We start from the raw sequence: 13,854 nt of genomic DNA, 5'->3' as shown, positions 1-13,854 counted from the left end.
TCGCTTTAATTTCTGGAATCTAAAGAGTATCTTTATCAACCACAAATGGGATGGTAAACCAAAGGCTATTTTATTTATATTTTTATCTCTTATTTCAATAACCAGAAATATATCTGAGCAAAGTCATTTCTAGTCAGTGCTGTTATCTTTTGAGGAGGAAATTTACCAATGCCTAACTAAAAACAAATGCATGCCATGCAGAGACACAATGTCACTTTAAATATAAAGTCCACTTAGGCTTAACGTTAATATGATTGTTCATTGCTCAGATGTCCAGAAAAGCAGATTCTCCGTCCAGAAAGCTTCCCTGTTTCCAGGCTGGTATGAGACAGGAAACTGCCAAGTGCTTTCAAAGGAAGGCACTTTGACTGATGAGCAGCTCAAATATTATAGTATATTGGACCTCAGACAGCGCTGCACCTCATTTCCTGGCACATATTTGCCTTCAGGGAAAGGAAAATGAGTTTTTCTCTAAAAACTGAGCATTAATTGGACATGGGTCATAGCTGATGAAATAGAATCTGGCTTCACATATGTCCTTTCTACTTCCAATGGCACTTATTCAACAGGTAGTTGCAGTTTTGTCTGCCTACTTTCAGATGTAGTGACAACCCTTTAGGAACTTACACTTTATGAAATATCCATGTTTAATATAGTCACAGTTGCTGGTTCTAGCTCTCTGTTCATAATTTTGCAGTTTTCTCTGAATATATTTAGTAAACATTCATTTGAAAAATCTAACCTTTGGAATATTTTAGTGCAGATTCTGTATAGTCCACCTGGAAATGGAGTCTCTAAGGAAATGACATATCCTACAAATATTGAGCTGAACTAGGTTTAGGTTTTTTTTTTTAATTATTGAAATATAGCTGACTTACAATGTTGTGTTAGTTTCAAGTGGAGAGCAGTGATACATAAATTCATTTTTAGATTCTTTTCAGATTTTTTTCTATTATAGGTTATTACAAGATACAGAACATAGTTCCCTGTGTTACACAGTAGGTCCTTATTGATTATATTATATACGTGTGTGCCAAGTCACTTCCGTTGTATCTGACTCTTTGCAACCCTACAGACCGTGGCCCGGCAGGCTCCTCTGTGCATGGGATTCTCCAGGCAAGAATGCTGGAGTGGGTTGCCGTGCCCTCCTCCAGGGGATCTTCCTGACCCAGGGATCGAACCCAGGTCTCTTATGGCTCCTGTGTGGGCAGGTGGGTTCTTTACCGCTAGCACCACCTACAGTAGTGTGTTTATTTTAATCCCAAACTCCTAGTTTTTTATGTTTATTAGTAAAGTAGCATTTCATTTTTTTTTTCTGGCCCTCACTTTAATGGGTTTTAAAACGTTTCTCTAAAAGAAGAAAGAAAATTAGCCTCATCACTTCTGCACTGCTGAGCCGCTCTTCTGCAAAGACCTTGGTGAAAGGCGGCCTGTGCTGGACGGGTCCTTCTGTTCATCACGTGCATCGCTGCCGCTGGAGCACTGTGGTCCGTGCGTGAGGGTCCTCCCGCTTCTCCTCCAGTTCTATGTTAGTACACATACAGGAGAGCATGTGGCCAAAGGACAGAAAAGAGGACTTGCCTGGTGAGGAAAATCTTACCAGGTAGTTAGAACAGAAGTTGACAAAATAAGACCAGAACAAAATCTCCCAGCCGTACTCCTCACTGCCTCTCTCATTCGTGCCTTGATTTTATCGCAAACTGACTCTTTCTGGAGTCCTGGGTACTGGGGTTCCGTGAAACAGTCAGACATGATTCCAGCTGTGAGATCCCCCCTCTCTGATAAGGGAACTCTGAATGCCTGCAGCAAAATGATCTCAATAAGCAAAAATGGTGTGCTATAAAGGCTAGAGAAGAGATATAAAAAGCCTGATGACGAGGTGGTTCTGCACATTAAGAGAAGAAAGGCTTCATGAAGGAAGCAGTATTTAGGTTGAGCCCTGAATAATAGCAGAGTGCCATTCCACCTACAATGTCAACTTTCCAAACCCAAGTTATCCCTCCTTTGGACTCCAGCCTATTTATAAAGCCACTCCTGAAGCCACACCAGAATCTGTTCATGCTTTCTTTGCATTCCTTGGAGCAGAAGTCCGCCTGCACTCCTCTTGTAGTTCTTCCTTGTACTACACTCATCTGGTAGTTAGTGCTTGGCTAGACTTGACAGCTAGTTCTTCCCAGCCTCCCTTTGTCCCTTTCAGCATGTAGCCTGGCTTGTATCACAGATCCCCAGGGAGTCTCTGTGACAAAAACTTGAATGAACTAATTCACCTTCCTCTTCATTACATCCACTGGCCTGTGGAGTTACACGCCTACTCCTTCAACAAACGGGCAATCCAGGCAATTGCTTCTCTCTCTTTCCTGATATTGGGGGGAAGTACATAAAGAAGCTTGAACTTATACACGATGAAGACTGGACTTACAGCACGAGGCTGCAGTCCACGTGTTTGTCTCGTACAAGATAGCATGTAACTCAGGAGGAAAGCCAATCTAAAAACCTGATGCTGTGTTATTACACGGTTCCCATGAATTCCTGGGCTGAAAGTGGGACTTGGTTATGTCTAGTTATGTTATATTATGGACCCCAATTTTAACTGTGAATTGCTATTTCCCTCTGAAACATACTGCCCTAATTTTGTCTGCCTCAGGAAAAACTGTTGGCCCACATAAGACATTTTAAAGGTAATATGCAGCTTCTTAAATGGACACAAGTGAATGAGGAGAACTACTGACATGGCCTAAGTCAAATATATTTGTGACTGTTTACTAATGGTAAGAAAATAAATCAAACAAAAAGATTACTTTTCAGTTGCTTCAGGATTAACTCTAGTGTTGTCTAAACATTCTAGTTCCTTTAACCTGGGGTTCTGGAGTAAACACAGGTATACAATAACCAAGTCTTTAGTCAAAGAGTTGTTAGAACATGAAAATGAATTTTCTATAAGTTACAATTATTGGCAAAATTTCACTTTCCCCTTCAGAAAAGGAATAATGTAGCATTAATTTTTGGTTCTGAATGTCAAGACATTAAGCAGAGAAATAGGGATTTGTTTATATTTTACTTAGTCCCTCCATCCATAATAATAATTCCCCCATCCATCCTGGCGTGAGCCATCACAGTGTTCTCCTTTGATGATTTGAATAACTCATGCATTATTTCACACCCTTTCAGCCCCAGCTTTTCCTAGAGTCATCATCATGCCACTGGATCCATGTTGGCTTTGACCACCTTCATGCATGCTCTGACAATGCCTCAGCTCAAACAGGGTGCCCTCTCTTCCTGTTTTGGGAGGTCTCTGGTATTGGCTTATAGGATGTTTGTTGGAATACACCTGTTCCATATATGTAACGTATCATTTGGGGAGGGGGGTGGGAGTTCATAGACATGAGGATATTCCTGACCAATTCAAGTTCAAGGATCAGTCGTCTGCAATGTGGCCAACTTGATAATGTGATATTGTATGCTCTTTCTCTCCCTTTCTGCCTCCCTTCCCAAGTCCCTAATTCTAGGATCACTTCGCAAATAAACTACCAGAATTCAGTCCTTCATCTGAAGCTGAATTCTCAGCGGGACAAAGATAAAATGGTTGGTACCAGGACTGGCTGGAAAAAAATGTTATGAGATTTTGGAATTGAATCCCTTAACAGCCAAACAGCAGTAAGGATCTGTAAGCAGGGTCACAGTGATACCTAGTATGCAGTGGCATCAGAATTATCTCAGATGTTATAGATTAGGATGCAGTAGGAGAAAGGCTTGAAGAAGGAAATAGCAACCCACTCCAGTATTCTTGCCTGGGAGATCCCATTGACAGAGCCTGGTGGACCACAGTTCATGGGATCACAAAAAGTCGGACATGACTGAACAACTAACACACACTCACACAGGAGAAACGCTTAATGGAGTCTGACATAGGAACTACAGTTCCTTCTTCAGGAGGAAATAAAGGAATTGGCCGATATGGCCCAGGAGGGATGAGCAAGGTATATGCAGGGGTGGGACATGAGGACTTTGGACTATGGTATGAGGGGGAGTAAACCTGAATGGAGGTGTGAGGAGGAATAACGCTGACAGCTGATGTCCTTGCAGACCCCTCAGGGATCCACTCCTAATATGCTCCTGGGATCAGTCCTTGAAGACTGGCCTCAATGATGCCTCCAGTAAACTATGTGGAGATGTTGAAACTGTCTTGGTAGAGTATGAAGGTTAGATGCTTGAGGAGGTAGGAATGTTAGAATGGCTTATATAGATTTAGAGAACTCATCCCTTGACTATTTCTCCAGAAGAGCCCAGAAAACAGTACTTTCATTAAGGCAATAAAAAAAATGCACTAGTGAGGAAATACTGACATCTTCGAAACCCACAGTGATGGCCATCCCCTATAGATCAGAGTTTACAATAAGAGATTCTAACCCAGGACTGGGTTCCATAATATCAGTGAGGATGACAGGGGTCTAGAAAGGCAGAAACAAGGTAGGTCTCATTAAACATCAGAGGCAAGGTTGATGTAATTGTCATAATGGGCAATAAGGCCAGAGTGCTTATCAGACTCATAAGACCTAGAGCAGCTGGGAGCAATATGTACATAATAGTTATTAATGCTACTTTCTTTCTTAAAATCAGAAATCAGTGAGCAGAACGCTGATGTCAGTTGCTGCAGGGGAACAAACTGTGATTCCTTCTTTAGTCTCCAGATCTAAGTCAGTTAGCAGACCCACAACCAATGACTGTTGAGATAATCCTGCAAGGCCACCAGAGACACGTACAATAAATATTCCCACTATCCTTCTCCTAATGGATCTACAGCCATTTACTACTGGTAACTGCGCTAAAGAAAAGACAGTATCTAGACTTTTCCAGGATCACTGGACACAGTCTACCACTGACACTAGGGTAACCAAAACATCATCACAGTTCCTTTATGAAAGTGGGGACCAGTGGAAGGCAGGTGATTAATGTGTTTTTGCCCCCAAGTAACCTTCCCTGGACTCTCAGATCAACTCTGTGGTTATTTTTCTGGGCCCTAAATATATAAATTGAGCTACCAATGATTAGTAGCTAGGAGAATTCCCATAATGGTTCTCTAACCAGTGAAATATGAATCATTTTTGTAGAAATAGTCAAATATAAGCCTCAAAAGCTATGCTTCATAATAATAGCAAACTAGAAACAATACTATACTCCAGGAGGAATTGCAGAGATGAGTATAAGTGAAAAAATTAACGGGTGAAAATGATCTCCATACATTCCTCCTCAATTTATCTGCTTGTCTTCTGCAAAACCAGTTAAGAGGACGAGGCATGACAGTGGGCACTCATACAGTCAGCTGAACTGTAGCCCTCGTCATAGCTGCTGTGCTGAGTGAGGTGTCTCACTGGGAGGATCAATGCAGACTCTGGCACTGGGCAAGCAGACACACAGTCTTCACACCAGAAGCAGTTTGCTTTTATGTAGCAAAGATACCAGTTCACATTCACTGTCTACCTCCAGGGCTATGACAATTCCTTGACACAATACAAGCTGTGTATCACAGAAGATCATGCTGTTTCACTATACTGATGACATCACGTCATTAGACCTGACCAGGAAACAACAGTTATCCTATAGAAACATGCATGCCACATCCTGAGACTGGGGGCAGTGAATTCCTCTGACAGTTACAGATGATTACCTCAGTTCCAAATGCAGCCTTTATGAACAACTTCTGTGGAAATACTTGAGAATTTAGGAACATTGATCCCTTTTCAGTGAGTTTAATATTAATCTTTGTCAATAGAGGGCACTGGAGAGACACTGCAGAGAAAGGGACCCCTCATTTTGGTTCAGTTCGGCTCAGTTCAGTGATCAGTCGTGTCCGACTCTTTGCGACCCCATGAATCTCAGCACACCAGGCCCCCCTGCCCATCACCAACTCCCAGAGTCCACCCAAACTCACGTCCATTGAGTCAGTGATGCCATCCAACCATCTCATCCTCTATCGTTCCCTTCTCCTCCCACCTTCAATCTTTCCCAGCATCAGGGTCTTTTTCAAATGAGTCAGTTCTTCGCATCAGGTGGCCAAAGTATTGGAGTTTCAGCTTCAGCATCAGTCCTTCCAATAAGCACCCAGGACTGATCTTTAGGATGGACTGGTTGGATCTCCTTGCAGTCCAAGGGACTCTCAAGAGTCTTCTCCAACACCAGAGTTCAAAGCATCAATTCTTCAGCGCTCAGCTTTCTCCATAGTCCAACTCTCACATCCATACATGACCACTGGAAAAACTGGTAGAAGTGGTATATTCAAGGTTAGAGCCAACGGGTCCAGAAGGCCTTCAAAATCGCATGTTGCATGATGAGATGGCACAGACTCCTATGGCACCTGCTCTGTCACATCAACTTTTCTCCAACAACTCACACCTATGGCCCCATGAGAAGTTCCTTCCAACTAACTGATGGAAGAGGAAAGTCCCAAGCCTGCTTCACAGATGGGTTGGCTCAATACATTAGCAGTAGCTGAAAATAGACTGTTGTCTAGATCCTCTTTGTGGGTATCGCTAGAGGATAGTCATGAAGGGAAATTCATTTCAGCAGGCATAGCTTTGATCAGGTCATGTGGTTTTCATTTTGTCTGTAAAAAATATAGCTTAAGTGTGGATATGCATGGCCTCCTGGGCAATGGTGAATGGCTTGGCTGGTTGCTCAGGGGCCTGGAAGAGATACTATTGGAGAACTGGAAATAAAACATTCTGGAAAATGAGTATTTGGATGGATCTATGGGCAAAGAATGGATTTTTGTCTTCTATTTTACTGTCTGCCAGAGACCACTCCATGTTTATGTCATACAGCATATTTTCCCAGATACCACAATGTTTCAATGGACTCCCAAATGAAACAGTCACAAGAGAAAGGATGGTGGCTACCCTTGGGCCATTCCATCTCACCAAGCTACTATCACATTAGCTACTGCTCCTGCTCACGTATACTGATTGGATTTCAATCATCAGAAAAGCCAAGATTAGGCTCTAAGATTAAATATGTATATTCACCAATGGGCATACTTCTTTGATCACTAGACAAATCTCCTCTGAAGTTCCCACAGGGTTGAGCAGCGGTGGCCAACTGAATGATCTTTGTATCTGCTTCCTTTCCTTCCTATCTTATCTCCCCTCAATCTTTATTCCTGGCATCACATTTCAAATCATCTATCTGAACACAACCTTTGTCCTTGGCTCTATTTATGGTCAAGTTGTCCAAGAAATTAGGTGCCCTTATTTCCCATCTCAAAAGCTTTTCTAATACTGCAATCCATCATACAGTTACTATTTTCTCAAATGGCAGAGTTTTGTCTCATGTCCAAGATCAACTTTCCCATTTGTACTGTCAACCCTATCACCTTCCATACCCTTCAGGAACTTGCACCATGAAGCATCCTTTCTCTGCCTTTTATCTTCAATGTTTCCTTTCCATATGATTCTGCTCTATAGATACACTGTTTGACTCTAGAGTCCTACTCTCTTTTATTTTCACCTTCTTTTCTCCTCTGGTTGACCCATCTTCCCCTCAGCCAGTCATCTACGCACTCCCTAACATCTGATTGTACAGTGTTCCAGGTCATCATTCTACATCACATTATTTTTTAAATGCCACCAGTGACTTTTTCCTTTACGGAAATATTAATGGGTTTCAGCCTTCGCTTCCTTGAGCTCTCTGGACTATTGACTCCACAGATAGACCCCTTTCTTCTCTGTCGCCACTGTCCTCTGAACACCAGCGCCCTCCTTTGCTTCTCCTCCCTCATGCGTCCCTCTGGGTTTCCTCCTCGTTGATTGAATGTACTTAGAGGCTTTGTCCTCAGCCTGACTCTTCTAACTATACCTTGCTTCCTAAGTAACTTGATTCAAATAAAATCTACAACAATATTTGGTACTGTTTCTCATTACTTTCTTTTTAATATAAATGGCTCCTAAATCATATCTCAGCCAAAACTTTTTCTAAGTGCAAGTCACAAATTTCCAGATTTTCCTCCTTCTATCAGAAGGAACTCTCTGCTTTTGTATGCAACTGATACTCAAATTCTCAATATCAAAAATATAATACATCACCCTTCCTTCTGAGTCTCCTCTTTAAAATGGCTTCCAAACTTCCCTCAATAACAATATTTTTGTCACAATTTTCCCTTTCTCTAGTGTCTTACTCTAAACCCCTAATTTCTACTGACTTGTCATTCCACCTCTCTTAAATCTGTTTTATTTTATCAATTTTCATTGCTACCCTAGTTAGGTTCTTATTTCTTATAGGATCTACTGCCACAGGCTTTTAAGTGTCTCTCTGACACTGCATACATTGAATATAAGATCAATTTTGTCCAAGCACAAAGAAGGTATTGTCACTCTCTTTCTTCCAATGAATCCATGGTTCCCAGTTCTCAGGTTTAACATTTGAGCTCTGGCCTCTTACTATACAGCTATCTCCACCAATTTCCCTTCATAAACACTTTAACACTAACTAGGGTTGTGTGTTGAAGCAGAAACTACACGATTCTAAAACCAAAAAAAATCTGTGTTCAAAAGGCACTCCTCAACTAGTTCCTGGAGTAGGAAATGGCAACTTCATCCAGTATTCTCGCCTGGAAAATTACATGGATAGAGAAGCCTGGCAGGGGATTGCAAAGAGGTGGACATGACTGAGTGAATAAGCAGTTAAACTAAGTGACTGGGAGATCTTGAGGGAAAATTTTACCCTCTATATTCTATGGTGTTCAGTCTTTCTATTCTGAAAAATTAGCATAATTAACATACACCTTGCTCTAAGGGTGAAATATGCACAGCACTGAGCACAGTGTCTAATGTCTAGTATGAGAGCAATAAATACTGCTTTTTCATCTCTTTTCCTTTTTATATATGTTCCAGGATTTCCAGAAGCAAGTCAATCTGCCAAAAATCAACTTGCCCAATGACCAGTATGCCAAAGTGAATGGACTTTTTGGCAAGTACCTTGGCACACACCCAAGTTTACTGCCTCTGTGCTTTGCTAAGGTTGCTCCATCTGCCTGATGTCACAGTCTCTGGGGCCTCTTCTGGTCCTTTCCATTCACAAGTCTTCTCTATTCCATTTGAACATCTGCAGCAGCTTGTCTGTGTCATCACTCACCTTCTGAGTCTAAGTAATGTAGCCCCTGGAAAGCAGAGTGACATGAGCTTCAGTAGCTCATATAACTGTCTTATGGCGGTTGTATTTTTTATCTGCCTCAGACACACTGTGTTTCAAACCCAGGCTTGGTTGTAAAATGTCTGTAATGTTCTTATACCAGAATGTACCAAACCCTCCACACTGCTCTGCTTCAGTCTACTGGTCTCAGAACTCTCAGATTCAAGGTAGAATCACAGACCTAGAAAACTCCTCCTACTGCCTTTTCTCTCAGGACAATGTCATATCAAACAAATGAAATAAAATAAAATTCTATTTGCATTCTGCCATGTGTTTTGTCTTCCTTTCTTTTGCAACTACCTGGTCTCATTTTTCTAATTACTTCCAGAAGTTAAGACCTATTATCTTCTTCTGGTTCTTCCACTACAACTATTATTCCAACTGTCTTAGTTCCTCTATTGTTAGATGAAACATCTCCTTGTGATTAGGGACTTCATGTTTTTATACTGTGTCTACAGTAGCATCTATCTAACATGGTATTTTGAATGTAGTAGATTCTAAATAAATATTTTTGGAATAAGCAAATGTTCGCTGTCTATATATAGACATGATCTATATATCTTTACATATCTAATATGGTGATTTGAATGTAGTAGGTTTAAAATAAACATTTTTGAAATTAAATGTTCACTGTCTATATATGTAAAAAAATATAGACAAAATCTCAGTCCATAAGGAATTTACCTTTAAGTGGGAGATGTGTTACTTACAAATGAACTGTTAATGAATATGCAAGTTCAAGCATGATAACAAGTTCAACAGCATGTAAGGGAGTGACTGTGACAGACATCATCTCCCAGCTGAGAGCACTTTCAGTCAATGCTGTTCCAATTCTTAGGAAGGGGAAAGCTATGGAACTTTATAGATGTGGGCTTTAATTGTGGGGGGCGGGCGGGAGTGATACTTAACACTGGGTATCAGTATTTTCAGATCTCAAATAGTAATACAGGCCTCATGAGAATCTTCTGAAGGGAATATTCTAGATAATATGTGCAAACTGTTTTACACTTACTAATTACATAACAAGCCTTCTCGGTGAAACTGCTTTGGTCAAATAAATTTGGTTTCACCTCAGCATAAGAACAGCCTCGCCCTTACCCTGTGGGCTAGAATCTGTCCCCCATGAAGTAGATCAGTTCTACCCTCTTCTGTAGGATTCTACAGAATAACTTTTCAGCCAAGAAGCCAAAGAGGACTCAAGAGTCCCGTCAGGCTGGGCAGTGCTGACTGCAGCCAAGGTCAAGTTGTGTCAGCTCGGCTCCTGCTCTGGCCTTCCCCTTGGAGCTCCGTGCAGAGGTCTTCGGAGGAGGCTGTGAAGAAAGCATGAGTCAGGAGCCGGAAAGAGCTCCAATCTCTCAGACAGAGAGACCGTGAAGAAGATCAGGAGAAGGGCAAGCCCATGGAGGCCAGAGGGTCTTTCATGGTACTAGTGGTATAGTAGAAATATAAATGGAGAAAAGGCCCTCCAAACAGACAGGTTGAGCAAAATGACAATAAGGACTTTTTGCTTATGCTACCTAATAATTCTAATCATAGTGAAAGTAGCTACCAGGTTTTACAAAATTTTCTCATTTAATCCTCACAGAAAACAGTAAGATAAGGTTTATCATACACATTTTAAAGAAGAGGAAACAGAGAGAAGATAAATGTCCAAGCTTATAGGGCTAATAATTGCAGAAAAGCTACTGTTTCAACTCTAGGAATTAGTTAAGTATAGTTCCAGGTAGACGGTCCTCAGGAAAGAACTGATTTCCTAGTAATGCAGGAGTTTTCCAAAACAGTCCATACATCCCACTTTGGAAATAGAGTAAATCAATAAAAACAGACCTAAACACTATACTTTACTTTTTTAAAGGTTTTTCCATTGTGACTCATCAGTAAAGATAGAGAAGGTACCTTTCAGTTATTTTAACATTATCATCTAAAGGAAAAATGAAAAAAAATGAAATGGAGTGAGTATAGCTAAGAGCACTCTCTAAAATGAGGTCAGAGGCCATGGAGGAAGTGAGATGTATGCCAGGTGGAATCTAACACTTGACAGCTTATTGTATTAACACAGGCATCCAGAACATCTGCCCCGTGACCCAGAAACAAAATACTCATCAGACCTTTACTCTATAACAATCCACTACAGTCATCCCTCAAGGACAATATTTCCTTTCTTGTGTCAGGGTACATCTGCATGTCTTCTGCCGTTATAAACCCCTCTTTCTCATCCCTGGAACACTGTTTTGGTTTTACCTGAAATCTGTATCTCCAGAATCATAATTCATAAGGCCCAATTTTAGCCCTTCTCTTATTCAGTTCACCCGCTCAGTCATGTCTGACTCTACAACCCCAGGGACTGCAGCACGCCAGGCCTGCCTGTCCATCACCTACTCCTGGAGCTTACTCACACTCATGTCCATTGAGTCGGTGATGGCATCCAACCATCTCATCCTCTGTCGTCCCCTTCTCCTCCAGCCTTCAATCTTTCCCAGCAACAGGGTCTTTTCCAATGTGTCAGTTCTTGGCATCAGGTGGCCAAACTATTGGAGTTTCAGCTTCAGCATCAGTGCTTCCAATGAATATTCAGGACTGATTTCCTTTAGGATGGACTGGTTGGATCTCCTTGCAGTCCAAGGGACTCTCAAGAGTCTTCTCCAACACCACAGTTCCAAAGCATCAGTTCTTCTTACTATGCCTGTCCACTGGGTCGCAAAGAGTCAGACATGACTTAGCGACTGAACAATGTGTTTTTAGTTGACACTTGTGATCTCACTTTGAGAGGCACTGGTGCAGCCCAGTTCAGTCACGCAAACAGTACTGGATAACAAATGGAGGCATGCAGTTTAAGGGAGCTAGAAAGGCAAATGTGTGCTTTATGCTTTATGAAGATGATGATAATTGTGTGAAATGCTGCTATAGATTGAAAGTTTGTGTCCCTTTAAAATTGGTATGTTGAAATCTAACCCTCAGGGTGACCCCATTTGGATGTGGGGGTCTTTGGAAGGTGACTGGGTTATAAGAATCTGAAAGTCAAGCCCTCAAGATTGGGATTAGTGCCCCTATAAAAGAGACCCTAGAGAGCTCTCTCACCCTTTCTGCCATGTGAGGACACAATAAGAAGACAACCTTCTACAAACTAGAAAGCAGCCCCTCACCAGACACCAAATCTGCTGGCATTTCGATCCTGGACTTCCTAACCTCCAGAACTGTGAGAACTTTCTGCCGTTTATAACTTACCCAATGTATTTTTTTTACATCAGCCTAAATAGACCAAAACAAGTACCCTCTTGAGGAAAATGATAAATGTAGTTGATAATTATCCCTACAAATACACAGATCAATTCCTACCTGATCTTTGCTAAAGGAGAAGCTCCTTATAGAGACTCCTGATCATATAATCTAGTAGAGCAAAGGCAAGCCACCAAAAATAACTTCATTTCTCATTTCTTCTTATCAAACTTCTACTCATTCTTCAAGAATTAGTTCAAGTCCCACTACTTTCATGATATCTGATTTCCCTTGCTAGAACTTAATTTTCTCTTTTCTTTGAATCCCTATATTGTTTAATGTCTGCATGATTCTTGACATTTATTACGGCAGCAAGACAATGTTTTGAAATATTCCTTAATGTAATTGCTTTAAACTTGTAATTTACCTTAAAGCCCTTCTGCAATTAAAAATAGACTTGGAGACTGAAATCTGTGGCTCCAGGGAAGAAAACACAGACAAGAACTCATTGAGAACAAAGAGCTGATTTCCAGTCTTTTGAAATCCAAATTAGGCTTTCAAAAACCTGTAGTAGAGACAACAGGCCTAAAAGTCACTTTTAAATTGAAGAGAGTGAAAAAGTTCAGGAATTTTCAAAACTTAACTTGGAAACCAAGGGCCAAAGCCCAAGAAAGTGGTCATAAAATATATCCCAAAGAAAATTTTAGAGGGAGCTAGTGGCACTGTAAGAAGGGGTGAAATATTAAGTATGAAGAGAGTAAGAGGGCCAGATAAAGGGTATGGTGTGGATGACAAAACCCCATGTTTGGATCAATGCCCACCAGGCTTTCTGGAGTGTAACCCAAGAAGGGGAAAGCCTCATGGTAGAGGTGACTTTCCAGCAGGTCCCTGGGTGTATAGTAAAGACTAAGAGGCAGTAGATGACTTTGTAGATCTGGAGATAAAAAGTCTGTGTTGAAGTTTTTCACCTTTTAGAAAGAATTTTTAAACATTTGAAAATGGGGACTTAGTCAATAAATTTTTATAGCATTCTGAAACAATCAGGATAAATCTGTCTCCTTTGGCTCCATAGTGATTCAGGAATAAGCATGAATACTGTGCTAATGAGTATATTACATGCTTCCAGCCCAAGAGACTAGTTCAGGAATGACCACGTGACCTAAGTTGGTCCAATCAGGACATCTGTGTCAATGAGGAGGGCAACAGCCTTTGTTGCTGCTGGCAAATACAGAGGAGGCAGTCTGAGGATAAAACCATCCTCACACAGGTAGAGACAGAAAGATTAAGAAAACAAGACAAAAAAGAATGGGAGGGAGGAATTTCTTGGTGACATTGTTAAGCCATTAAATTAACCTTCACCCTTTGGATTAATTCCTAATAAATTCCCTCTCGTTATTCAGGTTTGATTGGATGTTTATGATACTTTCAACTGAAAGCACTGTAAATTATACTGATACT

The sequence above is a fragment of the Muntiacus reevesi genome, chromosome 7 (assembly GCF_963930625.1).
Source record: "Muntiacus reevesi chromosome 7, mMunRee1.1, whole genome shotgun sequence".
NCBI classification, from domain to species: domain Eukaryota; kingdom Metazoa; phylum Chordata; class Mammalia; order Artiodactyla; family Cervidae; genus Muntiacus; species Muntiacus reevesi.
This window is presented reverse-complemented; position numbering follows the sequence as displayed.